This window comes from Macaca nemestrina, chromosome X (assembly GCF_043159975.1).
Source record: "Macaca nemestrina isolate mMacNem1 chromosome X, mMacNem.hap1, whole genome shotgun sequence".
NCBI classification, from domain to species: domain Eukaryota; kingdom Metazoa; phylum Chordata; class Mammalia; order Primates; family Cercopithecidae; genus Macaca; species Macaca nemestrina.
In genome coordinates, this window is record NC_092145.1 from 76093460 (window position 1) to 76113561 (window position 20102).

A 20102-nucleotide genomic window follows, 5' to 3' on the forward strand; every position below is an offset into this window, starting at 1 on the left:
GGACATGGATGCAGCTGGAAACCATCATGCTTAGCAAACTATCACAAGAACAGAAAACCAAACACCGCATGTTCTCACTCATAGGTGGGAACTGAACAATGAGATCACTTGGACTCGGGAAGGGGAACATCATACACCGGGGCCTATCATGGGGAGGGGGAGGGGCGAAGGATTGCATTGGGATTTATACCTGATGTAAATGACCAGTTGATGGGTGCTGACGAGTTCATGGGACAGCACACCAACATGGCACATGTATACATATGTAACAAACCTGCACGTTATGCACATGTACCCTAGAACTTAAAGAATAATAATACTAATAAATAATTTTTTTAAAAAGAAAAAAAAAAAAAAGAACTACACAAGATATCTGCTTCTCAAGAAGGACAAACTTGCAGCCTTTTTTTTTCTTTAAGTTTTTTTTTTTTTAATACTCTAAGTTCTAGGGTACATGTGGACAACGTGCAGCTTTGTTACATATGTTTACACGTGCCATGTTGGTGTGCTGCACCCATTAACTCGTAATTTACATTAGGTATATCTCCTAATGCTATCCCTCCCCCCCACTCCCCACAATAGGACCCCATGTGTGATGATCCCCTTCCCGTGTCTAAGTGATGTCATTGTTCAATTCCCACCTATGAATGAGAACATGCGGTATTTGGTTTTCTGTTCTTGCGATAGTTTGCTGAGAATGATTGTTTCCAGCTGCATCCATGTCCCTACAAAGGACACAAACTCTTCCTTTCTTATGGCTGTATAATATTCCATGGTGTATATGTGCCACATTTTCTTAAGCCAGTCTGTCACTGATGGACATTTGGGTTGATTCCAAGTCTTTGCTATTGTGAATAGTGCTGCAATAAACATACATGTGCATGTGTCTTTATAACAGCATGATTTACAATCCTTTGGATATATACCCAGTAATGGAATGGCTGGGTCATACAGTATTTCTTGTTCTAGATCCTTGAGGAATCGCCAAACTGTTTTCCACAATAGTTGAACTCGTTCACAGTCCCACCAACAGTGTAAAAGTGTTCCTATTTCTCCGCATCCTCTCCAGCACCTGCTGTTTTCTGATTTTTTGATGATTGCCATTCTAGCTGGTGTGAGATGGTATCCCATTGTGGTTTTGATTTGCATTTCTCTGATGGCCATTGATGATGGGCATTTTTTCATGTGTCTGTTGTCTGTATGAATATCTTCTTTTGAGAAGTGTCTATTCATATCTTTTGCCCACTTTTTGATGGGGTTGTTTTCTTCTTGTAAATTGATTGAGTTCTTTATAGGTTCTGGATAATAGCCCTTTGTCAGATGAGCAGATTGCAAAAATTTTCTCCCATTCTGTAGGTTGCCTGTTCACTCTGATGGTAGTTTCTTTTGCTGTGCAGAAACTCTTTAGTTTAATTAGATCCCATTTCTCAATTTTGGCTTTTGTTGCCGTTGTTTTTGGTGTTTTAGACATGAAGTTTTTGCCCATGCCTATGTACTGAATCGTGTTACCTAGGTTTTCTTCTAGGGTTTTTATGGCTTTAGGTCTAACTTTTAAGTCTCTAATCCATCTTGAATTAATTTTCGTATAAGGAGTAAGGAAAGGATCCAGTTTCAGCTTTCTACTTATGGCTAGCCAATTTTCCTAGCACCATTTATTAAATATGAGAATCCTTTCCCCATTTCTTGTTTTTGTCAGGTTTGTCAAAGATCAGATGGCTATAGATGGGTGATATTATTTCTGAGGACTCTGTTCTGTTCCATTGGTCTATATCTCTGTTTTGGTACCAGTCCCATGCTGTTTTGGTTACTATAGCCTTGTAGTATAGTTTGAAGTCAGGTAGCGTGATGCCTCCAGCTTTGTTCTTTTGCCTTAGGATTGTCTTGACAATGCAGGGTCTTTTTTGGTTCCATATGAACTTTAAAGCAGTTTTTTCCAATTCTGTGAAGAAAGTGATTGGTAGCTTAATGGGGATGGCATTGAATCTATAAATTACCTTCTGCAGTATGGCTATTTTTGCAATATTGATTCTTCCTATACACGAGCATGGTATGTTGTTCCATTTCTTTGTGTCCTCTTTCATTTCATTGAGCAGTGGTTTGTAGTTCTCCTTGAAGAGGTCTTTTACATCCCTTGTAAATTGAATTCCTAGGCATTTTATTCTTTTTGAAGCTATTGCGAATGGGAGTTCATTCATGATTTGGCTTTCTGTTTGTCTGTTACTGGAGAAAGATCGACAAAGCAAATGGAAAACAAACAAACAAACAAAAAACAGGGATTGCATTCCTAGTCTCTGATAAAACAGACTTTGAACAATCAAAGATCAAAAGAGACAAAGAAGGCCATTACATAATGGTTAAGGGATCAATTCATCAGGAAGAGCTAACTATACTAAAAATATATGCACCCAATACAGGAGCACCCAGATTCATAAAACAAGACCTTAGAGACTTACAAAGAGACTTAGACTTCCATACAATAATAATGGGAGACTTTAACACCCCACTGGCCACATTAGACAGAACAATGAGACAGAAAGTTAACAAGGATATCCGAGAATTGAACTCATCTCTGCACGAAATGAATCTAATAGACATCTACAGGACTCTCCACCCCAAATCAATAGAATATACATTCTTCTCAGCGCCACATTGCACTTATTCCAAAATTGACCACATAGTTGGAAGTTAAGCACTCCTCAGCAAATGTACAAGAACAGATATTATAACAAACTGTCTCTCAGACCACAGTGAAATCAAACTTGAACTCAGGACTAAGAAACTCAATCAAAACCGCTCAACTACATGGAAACTGAACAACCTGCTCCTGAATGACTACTGGGTACATCACGAAATGAAGACAGAAATAAAGATGTTCTTTGAAATCAATAAGAACAAAGATACAACATACCAGAATTACTGGGATACATTTACAGCAGTGTGTAGAGAGAAATTTATAGCACTAAATGCCCACAAGAGAAAGCTGGAAAGATCTAAAATTGACACCCTAACATCACAATTAAAAGAACTAGAGAAGCAAGAGCAAACACATTCAAAAGCTAGCAGAAGGCAAGAAATAACTAAGATCAGAGCAGAACTGAAGGAGATAGAGACACAAAAAACCCTCCAAAAAATCAATGAATCCAGGAGTTGGTTTTTTGAAAAGATCAACAAAATTCAGAGACCGCTAGCAAGACTAATAAAGAAGAAAAGAGAGAAGAATCAAATAGATGCAATAAAAAAATGATAAAGGGGATATCACCACCAACACCACAGAAATACAAACTACCATCAGAGAATACTATGAACACCCCTACGCAAATAAACTAGAAAATCTAGAAGAAATGGAAAATTTCCTGGACACTTACACACTTCCAAGACTAAACCAGGAAGAAGTTGAATCCCTGAATAGACCAATAGCAGGCTCTGAAATTGAAGCAATAATTAATAGCCTACCAACCAAAAAAAGTCCAGGATCAGATGGATTCACAGCTGAATTCTACCAGAGGTACAAGGAGGAGTTGGTACCATTCCTTCTGAAACTATACCAATCAATAGAAAAAGAGGGAATCCTCCCTAACTCATTTTATGAGGCCAACATCATCCTGATACCAAAGCCTGGCAGAGACACAACAAAAAAAGAGAATTTTAGACCAATATCCCTGGTGAACATCAATGAAAAAATCCTCAATAAAATACTGGCAAACCGGATTCAGCAGCACATCAAAAAGGTTATCCACCATGATCAAGTGGGCTTCATCCCTGGGATGCAAGGCTGGTTCAACATTCGCAAATCAATAAACGTAATCCAGCATATAAACCGAACCAAAGACAAGAAACAAATGATTATCTCAATATATGCAGAAAAGGCTTTTGACAAAATTCAACAGCCCTTCATGCTAAAAGCACTCAATACATTCGGTATTGATGGAACGTACTTCAAAATAATAAGAGCTATTTATGACAAACCCACAGCCAATATCATACTGAATGGGCAAAAACTGGAAAAATTCCCTTTGAAAACTGGCCCAAGACAGGGATGCCCTCTCTCACCACTCCTATTCAACATAGTGTTGGAAGTTCTGGCTAGGGCAATCAGGCAAGAGAAAGAAATCAAGGGTATTCAGTTAGGAAAAGAAGAAGTCAAATTGTCCCTCTTTGCAGATGACATGATTGTATATTTAGAAAACCCCATTGTCTCAGCCCAAAATCTCCTTAAGCTGATAAGCAACTTCAGCAAAGTCTCAGGATACAAAATTAATGTGCAAAAATCACAAGCATTCTTATACACCAGTAACAGACAAACAGAGATCCAAATCATGAATGAACTTCCATTCACAATTGCTTCAAAGAGAATGAAATACCTAGGAATGCAACTTACAAGGGATGTAAAGGAACTCTTCAAGGAGAACTACAAACCACTGCTCAGTGAAATGAAAGAGGACACAAAGAAATGGAAGAACATACCATGCTCATGGATAGGAAGAATCAATATCATGAAAATGGCCATACTGCCCAAGGTTATTTATAGATTCAATGCCATGCCCATCATGCTACCAATGAGTTTCTTCACAGAATTGGAAAAAACTGCTTTAAAGTTCATATGGAACCAAAAAAGAGCCCGCATTGCCAAGACAATCCTAAGTCAAAAGAACAAAGCTGGAGGCATCACGCTACCTGACTTCAAACTATACTACAAGGCTACAGTAACCAAAACAGCATGGTACTGGTACCAAAACAGAGATATAGACCAATGGAACAGAACAGAGTCCTCAGAAATAATACCACACATCTACAGCTATCTGACCTTTGACAAACCTGAGAGAAACAAGAAATAGGGAAAGGATTCCCTATTTAATAAATGGTGCTGGGAAAATTGGCTAGCCATAAGTAGAAAGCTGAAACTGGATCATTTCCTTACTCCTTATACGAAAATTAATTCAAGATGGATTAGAGACTTAAATGCTAGACCTAAAACCATAAAAACCCTAGAAGAAAACCTAGGTAGTACCATTGAGGACATAGGCATGGGCAAAGACTTCACGTCTAAAACACCAAAAGCAGCGGCAGCAAAAGCCAAAATTGACAAATGGGATCTCATTAAACTAAAGAGCTTCTGCACAGCAAAAGAAACTACCATCAGAGTGAACAGGCAACCTACAGAATGGGAGAAAATTTTCGCAATCTACTCATCTGCAAAGGGCTAATATCCAGAACGTACAAAGAACTCAAACAAATTTACAAGAAAAAAAACAAACAACCCCATCAAAAAGTGTGCAAAGGATATGAACAGACATTTCTCAAAAGAAGACATTCATACAGCCAACAGACACATGAAAAAATGCTCATCATCACTGGCCATCAGAGAAATGCAAATCAAAACCACAATGAGATACCATCTCACACCAGTTAGAATGGCAATCATTAAAAAGTCAGGAAACAACGGGTGTTGGAGAGGATGTGGAGAAATAGGAACACTTTTACACTGTTGGTGGAATTGTAAACTAGTTCAACCATTATGGAAAACAGTATGGCGATTCCTCAAGGATCTAGAACTAGATGTACCATATGACCCAGCCATCCCATTACTGGGTATATACCCAAAGGATTATAAATCATGCTGCTATAAAGACACATGCACACATATGTTTATTGCGGCACTATTCACAATAGCAAAGACTTGGAATCAACCCAAGTGTCCATCAGTGACAGACTGGATTAAGAAAATGTGGCACATATACACCATGGAATACTATGCAGCCATCAAAAAGGATGAGTTTGTGTCCTTTGTAGGGACATGGATGCAGCTGGAAACCATCATGCTTAGCAAACTATCACAAGAACAGAAAACCAAACACCGCATGTTCTCACTCATAGGTGGGAACTGAACAATGAGATCACTTGGACTCGGGAAGGGGAACATCATACACCGGGGCCTATCATGGGGAGGGGGAGGGGCGAAGGATTGCATTGGGATTTATACCTGATGTAAATGACCAGTTGATGGGTGCTGACGAGTTCATGGGACAGCACACCAACATGGCACATGTATACATATGTAACAAACCTGCACGTTATGCACATGTACCCTAGAACTTAAAGAATAATAATACTAATAAATAATTTTTTTAAAAAGAAAAAAAAAAAGAACTACACAAGATATCTGCTTCTCAAGAAGGACAAACTTGCAGCCTTTTTTTTTCTTTAAGTTTTTTTTTTTAATACTCTAAGTTCTAGGGTACATGTGGACAACGTGCAGCTTTGTTACATATGTTTACACGTGCCATGTTGGTGTGCTGCACCCATTAACTCGTAATTTACATTAGGTATATCTCCTAATGCTATCCCTCCCCCCCACTCCCCACAATAGGACCCCATGTGTGATGATCCCCTTCCCGTGTCTAAGTGATGTCATTGTTCAATTCCCACCTATGAATGAGAACATGCGGTATTTGGTTTTCTGTTCTTGCGATAGTTTGCTGAGAATGATTGTTTCCAGCTGCATCCATGTCCCTACAAAGGACACAAACTCTTCCTTTCTTATGGCTGTATAATATTCCATGGTGTATATGTGCCACATTTTCTTAAGCCAGTCTGTCACTGATGGACATTTGGGTTGATTCCAAGTCTTTGCTATTGTGAATAGTGCTGCAATAAACATACATGTGCATGTGTCTTTATAACAGCATGATTTACAATCCTTTGGATATATACCCAGTAATGGAATGGCTGGGTCATACAGTATTTCTTGTTCTAGATCCTTGAGGAATCGCCAAACTGTTTTCCACAATAGTTGAACTCGTTCACAGTCCCACCAACAGTGTAAAAGTGTTCCTATTTCTCCGCATCCTCTCCAGCACCTGCTGTTTTCTGATTTTTTGATGATTGCCATTCTAACTGGTGTGAGATGGTATCCCATTGTGGTTTTGATTTGCATTTCTCTGATGGCCATTGATGATGGGCATTTTTTCATGTGTCTGTTGTCTGTATGAATATCTTCTTTTGAGAAGTGTCTATTCATATCTTTTGCCCACTTTTTGATGGGGTTGTTTTCTTCTTGTAAATTGATTGAGTTCTTTATAGGTTCTGGATAATAGCCCTTTGTCAGATGAGCAGATTGCAAAAATTTTCTCCCATTCTGTAGGTTGCCTGTTCACTCTGATGGTAGTTTCTTTTGCTGTGCAGAAACTCTTTAGTTTAATTAGATCCCATTTCTCAATTTTGGCTTTTGTTGCCGTTGTTTTTGGTGTTTTAGACATGAAGTTTTTGCCCATGCCTATGTACTGAATCGTGTTACCTAGGTTTTCTTCTAGGGTTTTTATGGCTTTAGGTCTAACTTTTAAGTCTCTAATCCATCTTGAATTAATTTTCGTATAAGGAGTAAGGAAAGGATCCAGTTTCAGCTTTCTACTTATGGCTAGCCAATTTTCCTAGCACCATTTATTAAATATGAGAATCCTTTCCCCATTTCTTGTTTTTGTCAGGTTTGTCAAAGATCAGATGGCTATAGATGGGTGATATTATTTCTGAGGACTCTGTTCTGTTCCATTGGTCTATATCTCTGTTTTGGTACCAGTCCCATGCTGTTTTGGTTACTATAGCCTTGTAGTATAGTTTGAAGTCAGGTAGCGTGATGCCTCCAGCTTTGTTCTTTTGCCTTAGGATTGTCTTGACAATGCAGGGTCTTTTTTGGTTCCATATGAACTTTAAAGCAGTTTTTTCCAATTCTGTGAAGAAAGTGATTGGTAGCTTAATGGGGATGGCATTGAATCTATAAATTACCTTCTGCAGTATGGCTATTTTTGCAATATTGATTCTTCCTATACACGAGCATGGTATGTTGTTCCATTTCTTTGTGTCCTCTTTCATTTCATTGAGCAGTGGTTTGTAGTTCTCCTTGAAGAGGTCTTTTACATCCCTTGTAAATTGAATTCCTAGGCATTTTATTCTTTTTGAAGCTATTGCGAATGGGAGTTCATTCATGATTTGGCTTTCTGTTTGTCTGTTACTGGAGAAAGATCGACAAAGCAAATGGAAAACAAACAAACAAACAAAAAACAGGGATTGCATTCCTAGTCTCTGATAAAACAGACTTTGAACAATCAAAGATCAAAAGAGACAAAGAAGGCCATTACATAATGGTTAAGGGATCAATTCATCAGGAAGAGCTAACTATACTAAAAATATATGCACCCAATACAGGAGCACCCAGATTCATAAAACAAGACCTTAGAGACTTACAAAGAGACTTAGACTTCCATACAATAATAATGGGAGACTTTAACACCCCACTGGCCACATTAGACAGAACAATGAGACAGAAAGTTAACAAGGATATCCGAGAATTGAACTCATCTCTGCACGAAATGAATCTAATAGACATCTACAGGACTCTCCACCCCAAATCAATAGAATATACATTCTTCTCAGCGCCACATTGCACTTATTCCAAAATTGACCACATAGTTGGAAGTTAAGCACTCCTCAGCAAATGTACAAGAACAGATATTATAACAAACTGTCTCTCAGACCACAGTGAAATCAAACTTGAACTCAGGACTAAGAAACTCAATCAAAACCGCTCAACTACATGGAAACTGAACAACCTGCTCCTGAATGACTACTGGGTACATCACGAAATGAAGACAGAAATAAAGATGTTCTTTGAAATCAATAAGAACAAAGATACAACATACCAGAATTACTGGGATACATTTACAGCAGTGTGTAGAGAGAAATTTATAGCACTAAATGCCCACAAGAGAAAGCTGGAAAGATCTAAAATTGACACCCTAACATCACAATTAAAAGAACTAGAGAAGCAAGAGCAAACACATTCAAAAGCTAGCAGAAGGCAAGAAATAACTAAGATCAGAGCAGAACTGAAGGAGATAGAGACACAAAAAACCCTCCAAAAAATCAATGAATCCAGGAGTTGGTTTTTTGAAAAGATCAACAAAATTGACAGACCACTAGCAAGACTAATAAAGAAGAAAAGAGAGAAGAATCAAATAGATGCAATAAAAAAATGATAAAGGGGATATCACCACCGACCCCACAGAAACACAAACTACCGTCAGAGAATACTATAAACACCTCTACGCAAATAAACTAGAAAATCTAGAAGAAATGGATAATTTCCTGGACACTTACACTCTCCCACGACTAAACCAGGAAGAAGTCGAATCCCTGAATAGACCAATAACAGACTCTGAAATTGAGGCAACAATTAATAGCTTACCAACCAAAAACAATCCAGGACCAGACAGATTCACAGCCGAATTCTACCCGAGGTACCATTCCTTCTGAAACTATTCCAATCAATAGAAAAAAAGGGAATCGTCCCTATCTCATTTTACGAGGCGAACATCATCCTGATACCAAAGCCTGACAGAGATACAACAAAAAAAGCGAATTTTAGACCAACATCCCTGATGAACATCGATGCAAAAATCCTCAATAAAATACTGGCAAACTGGATCCAGCAGCACATCAAAAGCTTATCCACCATGATCAAGTGGGCTTCATCCCTGGGATGCAAGGCTGGTTCAACATACGTAAATCAATAAACGTAACGCAGCATATGAACAGAACCAAAGACAAGAACCACATGATTATCTCAATAGATGCAGAAAAGGCCTTTGACAAAATTCAACAGCCCTTCATGCTAAAAACTCTCAATACCATCGGTATTGATGGAATCTATCTCAAAATAATAAGAGCTATTTATGACAAACCCACAGCCAATATCATACTGAATGGGCAAAAACTGGAAAAATTCCCTTTGAAAACTGGCCCAAGACAGGGATGCCCTCTCTCACCACTCCTATTCAACATAGTGTTGGAAGTTCTGGCTAGGGCAATCAGGCAAGAGAAAGAAATCAAGGGTATTCAGTTAGGAAAAGAAGAAGTCAAATTGTCCCTCTTTGCAGATGACATGATTGTATATTTAGAAAACCCCATTGTCTCAGCCCAGAATCTCCTTAAGCTGATAAGCAACTTCAGCAAAGTCTCAGGATACAAAATCAACGTGTGAAAATCACAAGCATTTTTATACACTAGTTGCAGCCATTTTTTGTTTTTCCTTGAGGCAAGCAGTGAACAAACATGAGGCAAACATGGGCTATTTACACAGGGCAGGGGGATATTCCGTAGCAGGCTGTGGAGTCAGTGAAAGCACACATTGGTTTCAACAGGCCTTGCACATATATGAAGGGTTCCACACATGGCTCATAAAGCTGCCTCCAGAGAAAAGTATAAGTAGTAGATTTTCAGAGGCCCAGCACTGAAACTCTTCTCCACTTCTCACTCCCCATGACCCCACTTGCACGGTAACATTTAGAAGCAACCTCCAGATCCCAGCAGAGCATAAATACTCACTGACACTTTTGATTATTTGTTGAGGTAGCAGCCTGATCTCGAGCTGCAAGAGTCCAGGAGTGCTGTTTTTTATGAGAGCTCTTTTCCTGACAACTCCAGTGTTAGAGGGGTGGCAAGTTCATGTTTTACAGGTCTTACAATCTGGATGGCAGTAGATATATAGTGAAGTATGTCACTTGCAGTATCAGTGGCGGACTTGCTCCTGGGCATTTCCCAGAAATGTGTGAGTCCTGTGTTAAAAGGGAGGGAGTCCATTATGGAGGAGGCAACCATGACTTGGCCCTCTTTGGGTAGAAGTAGAAGAAGAGACACATGTGAGCTCAAAATATATCCAAGAATGGTGGGAATTTGAAAGAAAACACAGTAAGTGAGTGTCCGTGTCAAGCATTAGAGTTATTATGCATCAACTGTGTGACCTAGACAAATTATCTAACTTCTTTTTAACCTAAGGGACCTCATTTTCTCTGGCTATAAAATTCAGAAAATAATATCTACCTTTCAAGATTGTTTTGAGGAAGTGTATTAAATGTGGTAAGCTACATAAACATTTCTATCAATGTGTTTAATATATGGTACTGTCTGGCCCAGAGACTGTAACCATCTCTTTGGTGACCTCAGCCCTTCTTTGACCCTCTTTGGCGACCTCAACCCTTCTTTGACCCTCATCCTGTCAGATAGTCTCTCAGAAAGAACCCCAGATCCATCCGCATACCTGTCTTGTCTGCTCTTGATCATTTGCTTTGAATATATAGACTTGTATTAATTCAATTTGTTAAGCAGTAACCAAAGTGCAATGGATAGATTATGAACCTTGAAGTAACATAAGTCTGACTTTGAAGTCTACCTCCACCCCTTTTGTAGTTATTCAGGCTGAGATGGAATCTCAACTCCAACCCTCTCAAACCTTGGTTTAGCCATTTTCAAAAACGTGATTATACCTGTACCACAAAATGGTTGTAAGGTAAAATTACATGAGATAAAGTACAGGAGAGTCTAAGTACAGTACTGGGCACATAATAAGCATGCAATAAATATTAACCCTTCCTCCTGTCACATCTGCCAAAGCCTGTGGCTGTTTGACTGATTGTTGAAAATATATTTTCTGTACATACAGAAAATAATGCATTTCATCCTTTCTACATAAAAATATTCCAAAGAGTGAATCTTATGTCATCAGGGATCACTCCATATATTTCTGTAGTACACAGTCCATGACTACAATATCCCTGGAGCATTACTCATCTTTCTAAGAGAAGAACCATCAGCCTTCACCCTACAATGCAGGATTGCTCACATTTATCAGATCAAGTGCATGCTCTCTAATCTAAGCATTCTTTATATTGTTTCTGTGGCAACCGTACATATCAGTTTTTCCAGGACAGACCCAACTTCAAGTATTGTATCCTATGTCCTTATAAATCACAGAGCAGTCCTGGCAATTACAATACTTTGTCTTTCAAAATACATCTCCAACCTCTGCCACTTTTACCCAGAAGCAGCATAAAAACATTTGATAGACCACAGGACCTGATAATATACTCAGAAATTATGGTCACTGTACCCACAGTTTTTTGCAATATGTGCCACATGATGTAACACCTTCCCACCCACTCATTCTTTCATACAACAAGCATTTAGTGAGCAGTCACTATTTGCCAGGTGAATGGTCCCCACAGAGGTAAATGTGTTTTATAAGAGAAGTAAATGTAAAATAAAATAAATTATAATATAATATGACAAAGAGGATGTTGTGGTAATCAAGAGTAGAGAATGGCCAGCTAGTTCTACCTGAGGATAATAAAAAGACTTTCCTAGAGGAAGAGACATTTGGACTTGGACTTAAATGATAATTATTAATAATAAATGAATGATAATTAGCTACAATTTTGCTAAATAGATGCTGTTGGGGAGTTGTGTTGGGAGGTATTATATTATATTATTGACTTTCATTTTAAAAGCTCATATAATATTTTATGTAATATTTGTTTCTCTAGAAAGCAACACAGCAGAAATATTCCCATTATAATAACCCTACCCTCACTCCTAACTTTCATTAAAGAGAAATTTATAATACCTACTGTTTCTGGTCATCAGGTAGCTGAAGTTGTACTCCTGTTAAAAACTGTCTTTTCCAAATATCTTTACCTACTCACAAAACATGTGTTTTAAAGAAAGATATATGATATACATACCTCACATAGTGATATATATGTCTATAACATATAATGGATATTCTATGAGTATAGGCACATACTACATATACACATACACACACACACAGTAAACTCTATGTGCAGAAACCAAATTGGTAGCCAGGACTTCTTGAGTACAGTATTTTAATTGGGGCTTAAACAACACTGAAATTGATTGTTAAATGCTATTAAAAATTTTTTAAAGTTATCTAAAAATAATTACATTCACTAAAACAGTTTTGATGCCTTTGAACTATCTGACTTTATTTTAAAAAATATTAATTTCATTGCTATTTAACTCACCATCTGTTAATTGAATGAAGATGGCCCTTCTTGTTAGCCTTAATTGTCTTGCCCTGCTTTCCAACCTAGCAAAAGGGTTTTTTTCATTTACTTTTTTCTCTATAGCCTCAGCCCCAGCTTGCTGCCTAGCAAAGGCATGCCATTTGTCACAGGGGGCCAGGCAAGACAGAGTGAACAGCTCATTGAAATCCATCCCAGCTTGTGAGAACAGCTAATCCCCAGGCATGCCCTGCTTTAGGGCGGGGTGTGTCAGGCACTCCCTATATTAAGGCTTAAACGTGAAGCCAAAAATGCCCCAGAACAAACTGAAGCTGTGGACAGAAACATAACTGCAAGCGTTTCAGCAGGAAAAAAAAAAACTGGTGAATTAACAGTGGACTAAAAAGTCTTCATGACCAAGAAGATGCTACTATTGGTTTTGCAATTTTCATCTTTTTCTTCTTGAGAATGAATTCGGGAGCAAATTTGGAGACTATGGTCAGAAATGAGTTAACTCCTGGCCAATGTTCAAAAGCCAAGCACCTTCAACTGTCTGCAGAGATAGCCAATATGGAAGGTGAAAAAATAACAAAAACACATCCAGCTCTGCTTAACCAACACAGAATTTCTCTGTCCTTCAAGCCCTGGTCAGCTCTCACAATTCACCTTTGTTAGGAAACAGGCAGCTATACATTTCCCGTAAAAATTCCAACTAGCCACTGCTCATTTGCATCTCCTCCTTCAAACTCAATAATTCCAATTCCTCTGAGGTTTGCTGACCAGCAGCTGAGAAGAGACCTTTTTTCTATGAATGCATAACTGGTCATTGATGAACAAACAGACACTCAGTCTATCTGACCTAGGAAAAAAATCCCTGACCATCATTCCAGATGTCCCTGTCGGTCAACACAATCTCCATATAATTTATAAGGTATTAAATATCAAAAATAATGGATCTTTTCACTTAGCATCCTGGCAGATGATTATAGCAGTACATTTTATTTGAGAAGCCAGCATAGAGTTCTCCTAGTAAAACTGCAAACAGAAAACTGTGAGGATTGGCCTCAGAGCCTCCTAGGAAAAGGCTGCCATTATACTCCATTACAGTTAAAGCTATGTAAGCACTTCCTGGATGACATCCAATCACATAGCACTTTCTCCTTCCTTCTTGCTCACTTTTTCTTTTTTTTTTTTTTCTTTTTTAGTAAAAACATGTTCTTTCAATGGCTAGACAGTGGTTTTTAGTAAAGAAATAGACTGCAAATCAACCAGGGGAATGTGTGCTGAAAGGAATGACAGACTTTTCAGAATCACCAGTAACAAGATACTTCTTTGTAGTCAACTTTATGTGCTGTGTGACATGCCATATGGACCAAGAGCTCCAGTCTAATATATAACTCAAAAGTGCCAACAAATACCAGAGGGTACAAATTAAATGACAGGAAACTGCAAAAGGAAAAGTAGAATTTTTTACTTGGGACCTAAATATAGTTTAAGAGTTCCAAATATGTTCAAGGTCTGTCTCCTTTCTTTGATATCTTCCTTGAACATTTGGATATTTGGGAACCTCTATAATCGGCAAAATACCCCAAAGTAAGAAAAGATAGTGTGACAAAAGTAGCCATCTAGGAAATTAAGTATGTACTTTGCCAGTTGTACTGTAAAATGAAAACACTTTGCTCTTCAATGTTCATATTCTGCTAAAAGTTTGCATAAAACAGTGTGAAAAGATGTCGCATTTTGGTGTAAAGAGAAGGCTCAAGTGATAAATTCAGAGGCAGTAGAGTATGGAGCTAGAGGATTAAAGTCATACAGATGTGACTTCCCATCCCAGGTATGCCACATTGATTCACTGAACAAATATTATTTGAGTGTCTATTTACCAGATACCATATTGAAAAAGAAAAACATTGTTGCTACCCTGATAGAGCTTACCTTTTATGCAGGGGGAGGGAGTGATGTAGACAGACACTGAAAAAATAAATTTTAAAAAAGAATATCACAGAGTACTATGAAGAAAATTAAAATCAGGTAATGTGATAAAAGTAACTGGGTGTCTAGTGTAGATTGGATGATCAAGGAAGGCCTCTCTGAAGAGGTAGCATTTGAACCTAAATGATGAGAAGAAGCCAGCCACATGAAGACCTGGTGGGAAAGTGTTCTAAGCATAGGAAACAGCAAAGGCAAAGACCTTAAGATAAGAATGAGCTTCACTGAATATAATAAGAGAATGGAAAGAAGACTAGTGTACCTGGAGTTCAAATGTGAAGGACAGAGTAGTAAGAGATGAGGCTGACCACTTTTTAATGTTTTTTTTTTCCTTGTACATTTGTTTAAGTTCCTTATGGATGCGAGATATCAGACCTTTGTCAAATGCATAATTTGCAAATATTTTCTCCCATTCTGTAGGTTGTCTGTTTTTACTCTATTGATAGTTTCTTCTGCTGTGCAAAAGCTTTTTAGTTTAATTATATCTTATGTATCCATTTTTGCTTTTATTGCAATTGCTTTCATCATCTTCATCGTGAAATCTTTGCCCACTCCTACGTCAAGAATGGTTTGCATAGGTTTCCTTCCAGGGTTTATACAATTTTGGGTTTTACATTTAAGTCTTTAATCCACCTTGAGGTGATTTTTTGTGTGTACAGTGTAAGGAAGAGTTCCAGTTTCAATCTTCTGCCCATAGCTAGTCAGTTATTGAGAGTCTTTCCCCATTGCTTGTTTTCATCAGCTTTGTTAAAGATCAGATGGTTGTAGGCGTGTGGCCTTATTTCTGGGCTCTTTATTCTCTTCCATTGGTCTATGTGTCTGTTTTTGTGTCAGTACCATGCTGTTTTGGTTACTTGATCTTTGTAGTATAATTCTAAGTCAGGTAACGTGATGCCTCCAGCTTTGTTCTTTTTATTTAGGTTTGCTTTGACTATTCGGGCTCTTTTTTGGTTCCATGTGAATTTTAAAATAGATTTTTTCTAGTTCTTTTAAGAATGTCATTGGTTGTTTGATAGAAATAGCATTGAATCCATAAATTGCTTTGGGCAGTATAGCCTTTTTTTTTTTTTTTTTTTTTTTTTTTTTTTTTTTTTTGAGACGAAGTCTCCCTCTGCTGCCCAGGCTGCAGTGCAGTGACGCAATCTTGGCTCACTGCAAGCTCCACCTCCTGGGTTCATGTCATTCTCCTGCCTCAGCCTTCTGAGAAGCTGTGACTACAGGCACCCACTACCATGCCCAGGTGATTGCATTTGTATTTTTAATAGAGACAGCATTTCACCATGTTAGCCAGGATGGTCTCGATCTCCTGATCTCATGGTCCACCCACCTCGGCCTCCCAAAGTGCTGGGATTACAGGTGTGAGCCACCACACCCAGCCCAGTACAGCCATTTTAACGATATCGATTCTTCATGTCGATGAGTATGGGATATTTTTCCATTTGTTTGTGTCATCTCTGAATTTTTGAGCAGTGCTTTGGACACTTTTCAAAAGAAGATATGCATGTGGCCAAGAAGCACATGAAAAAAAGCTCAACATCACTGATTATTAGGGAAATGAAAATCAAAACCACAATGAGATACCATCTCACACCAGTCAAAATGATTATTATTAAAAAGTCAAAAAACAACAAATGCTGGTGAGGTTCCAGAGAAAAACGAACACTTATATACACTGTTGGTGGAAGTGTAAATTAATTCAACTGTTGTGGAAAGTAGTGTGGCAATTCCTCAAAGAACTAAAAACAGAACTACAATTCAACGAGAAATCCCATTACTGAATATATACTCAATGGAAGGTAAATCATTCTATCATAAATACATATGCACATGTATGTTCATTGAAGCACTATTCACAATAGCAACAATATGGAATCAACCTAAATGTCCATCAGTGGTAGACTGGATAAAGAAAATGTGGTACCTATACACCGCGAAATATTATGCATCCATAAAAAAATGAGATAATGCCCTTTGCACAAACATATATGAAGCTGAGGCCATTATCCATAGCAAACTAACACAGTAACAGAAATGAAATACCACATATTTTCACTTATAAGTGGTAGCTAAATGTTGAGAGTACATGGACACATTGAGGGGAACAAGAGACAGTTGGGTGTGCCAGAGGGTGAAGGGTGAGAGAAGAGAGAGGTTCAGGAGAAATAACTAATGGGTACTAGCCTTAATACCTGGGTGACGAAATAATCTGTACAGCAAACCTCCATGGTACAGGTTTACCTATATAATGAACTTGTCACATGTACCCATGAACTTAATATAAAAGTTAAAAACAGAAAGATGAGGCTGAGCAATAGGTAAGGGCCAGATGATAGGGCCCTTGTCTTGATTAGATGTTGTATTTCATATCCAGACCCACTTATTATTTATAATACTTTGGGCATATTTCTTAACTCTTTGTCTCAGTCCCGTCACTTGTAGAGATAGTAAAATTACCTACTCCCAAGATTGTTATAAATATTAAAAGAGATAACATATGTAAAACACAATGTCTAAGACGTAGAAAGCATGCAATAAATGTTTGTTGCTATTATTATATATTAGAAACGGTCTATCCATGGCTGAAAGGGGCTTAGAATCAGACAGCCTGTGTTCAAGTCCTGGTTTTGCCATTTATTGGCTATGCAACTTACTTAGGCTTCCTAAGCCTCATTTTTGTCATCAATAACAATATCAATACATACACTTTCAAATGCTCAATATGCATCAGAAAGTAGCAAGCAAAATTCTATGGCCTCATATCGAGCATTTGAAAGTGCATTTATTAATATTGTTATTGTCATTCAAACTCCTTCTGGCCTCACATATAAGTGAGAATAGGCAGCCATTTTTGTGAAATGTTTTCCAAAAAGTTTGACCTCAGAGATCACTGAGTCCAATCTGCTCATTTTGCTAATGGGGAACTCAGGCACAAAGAAAGGAAGAGACTTGCCCAAGCTTACACAGTGAGTAGGAGATCTGAGTACAAAACCAGATTTGAACTTCCAGCCCAAAGCTCTGTGTTACAGCACAGTTTGCACTCAGATCCTTCCCTGGGAGCATGTTTTGCTGAAAGGAGAGGAGGGGAGGCAGTAAGGGAAGGAAGAGTGGAGAGAAAAGAGACAGCAAGAAGGAGGAGGGTGTGTGTGTGGGAGTGGGGGTGACAGAAAGAGGGAGAGAGAGAGAGTCTCTTGCCTAAAGCAAGAGAAAGCACAAGAAAGGTGATGCTGAGACCAAAACATGATCAGCATTGCGGACCAGAGGTTGCCTGGGCTTGGACCTTCATTAGTCTTCTGGAATCCCTGTGGCTTGAACCAGATCATAAACACTCCAAAATGTATTAACTAAGCACAAATTTTGGACAACAGCACTTCAGGCCCTCATAACCCATTTAAAAACAAGCATTAGAAATGCGATATCTAAGAATCAACTTTTTTTGTACTTCCTTACATGCATTGATAAGTTTAGTATTAGTTTTCATTTTATGTGTTTATTGAGAATGGAGCATCTTCATCTTATGAATGCTTACAACCATTAAAGTTAAATCCAGTCCTGCTGTGGAGCATGGAATTTTGTTTCATGTACATGTTTGCTCTATTTTTGCATATAGCACTTATCATCTGTTCTTATTACATTTTTTTATTTTAATCTGAGAGCAGGTACTGCTTATTTACTGACCATATTAGAAAAAAATAAGCATGGTAGGCACCTTAGTTTATTCTCCTAATAAAACTGTTGATCTGGTCCTCCTGTTGCCAGCATCTTCACCTTCTACAAAATGGGTGGTCTTTTTCTTCATTCTATCTCATGGAGAGGATAATTTGAAGGGCCGCAGAAAGTTATTTGCTTCTTTGTAGCATTTTTCAAAAGTATAGATCTCATGAATCAGATCCCCCATGCAAATGATGTCCTATTTACCAAGACATCAAGCAGTCAAAGTATTATCTGTCAAAGTAATTTGCTTCTTACTGATTTTGCCATAGAACGCTTGTAGATTAGTTCATTTACTGACTTCAGATTTGGGTACTCCCATGCAATATATGGTTCTACAATCCTCAGCATGTTAATTGAAGCCTTGTTGAGCTTGACAAAGGTTTCACTGAAGATGTGACGAGGGCAAAAAAGCTGCAACACCTGTCAGATCTTTGGCCTTATACCATTAATACATCTGATCCTGATGACAAATACCAATTTGGTTTCTGCAGGTACATAAAATTTGCAGCTTTTCTTGCCATCCTAGCCATTTGAATTTCAGTTCTGTACACCTGCCTATATTCCTTGTAATAGTGCTTCGCTGTTTCATAGATAAGTTTTCTCCTTGTTTTTCAAAGCATCTTTGGGAAAACTTCTTTCTCCGGTGATTGATCTTCAGCTTTGCAAAATTACTTTGCTTTTTCTTAAGGATTTCTGGCACAACAGAAACCTTCTTCTTCTTCTCTTTGACACCCTCCATGGTTCCAGCCAGAAAACACTGTTATTACTTTTAACTTGTTTATTTGTTTGTTGGTGGTTCTGCTTGCTCTGACTCCAGAGCATAAGTTTTAAAATGACAAGGATTTTTTTCTGTTATTGTCACCATTGTACCCCCAATGCCTAGAAGAATGTCTGACACATGGTTGGTATTCAAGAAATTTGTTGAATAAGTAAATGAATGAATTCTGGATCCCTAGGCATTGTCCCAGCCAATTTGTTTCTCAGGAACTTCAAACTGTCTTGAACTGGGTCTGGTCAAGAAGTTCCACGTTCCCAATTGAGGAAAGCGACCCATAGTTTTGGTTTTGCTACCACCAACTAGAGGAGGAAAGGCGACAATGTGAAGAGGAGACAATTTACCCTGGAACACCAATGTAAGGCATGAGGGCTCTTTGGGACTACCTTTTTATCTACAAAGTGTGAACTGCTGCATGATAAACAGGAAGGAAAGCTGGCTGCTAGGGCCACACAAGGCATGCCAACTTGAGAACCCGCTTGACTTCCTTCACTGTCACATTTTAGGCCTCACACTAGACCTGCTCCTCTGAGGTCCTGAACTCAGTATCTCTTTGTATATTTAGTAAAGAAGAGCTTCATTTCCAGGCCCTCAGAGAGGGAAGGAAGCAAAACAGTAGGCAGTACGTGGTTCTTAAAACTCTGCATACAGTGGAGATTTTGACTCAGTAGCCTGTGCTCTTTTGCTTCCTTGTTCATAAAATATAAACAATCTGCTTCTTATTTTACCTAATTTCACCAAACCCACCAGAATCAGGAGATAGTTGAGGGAAAGAA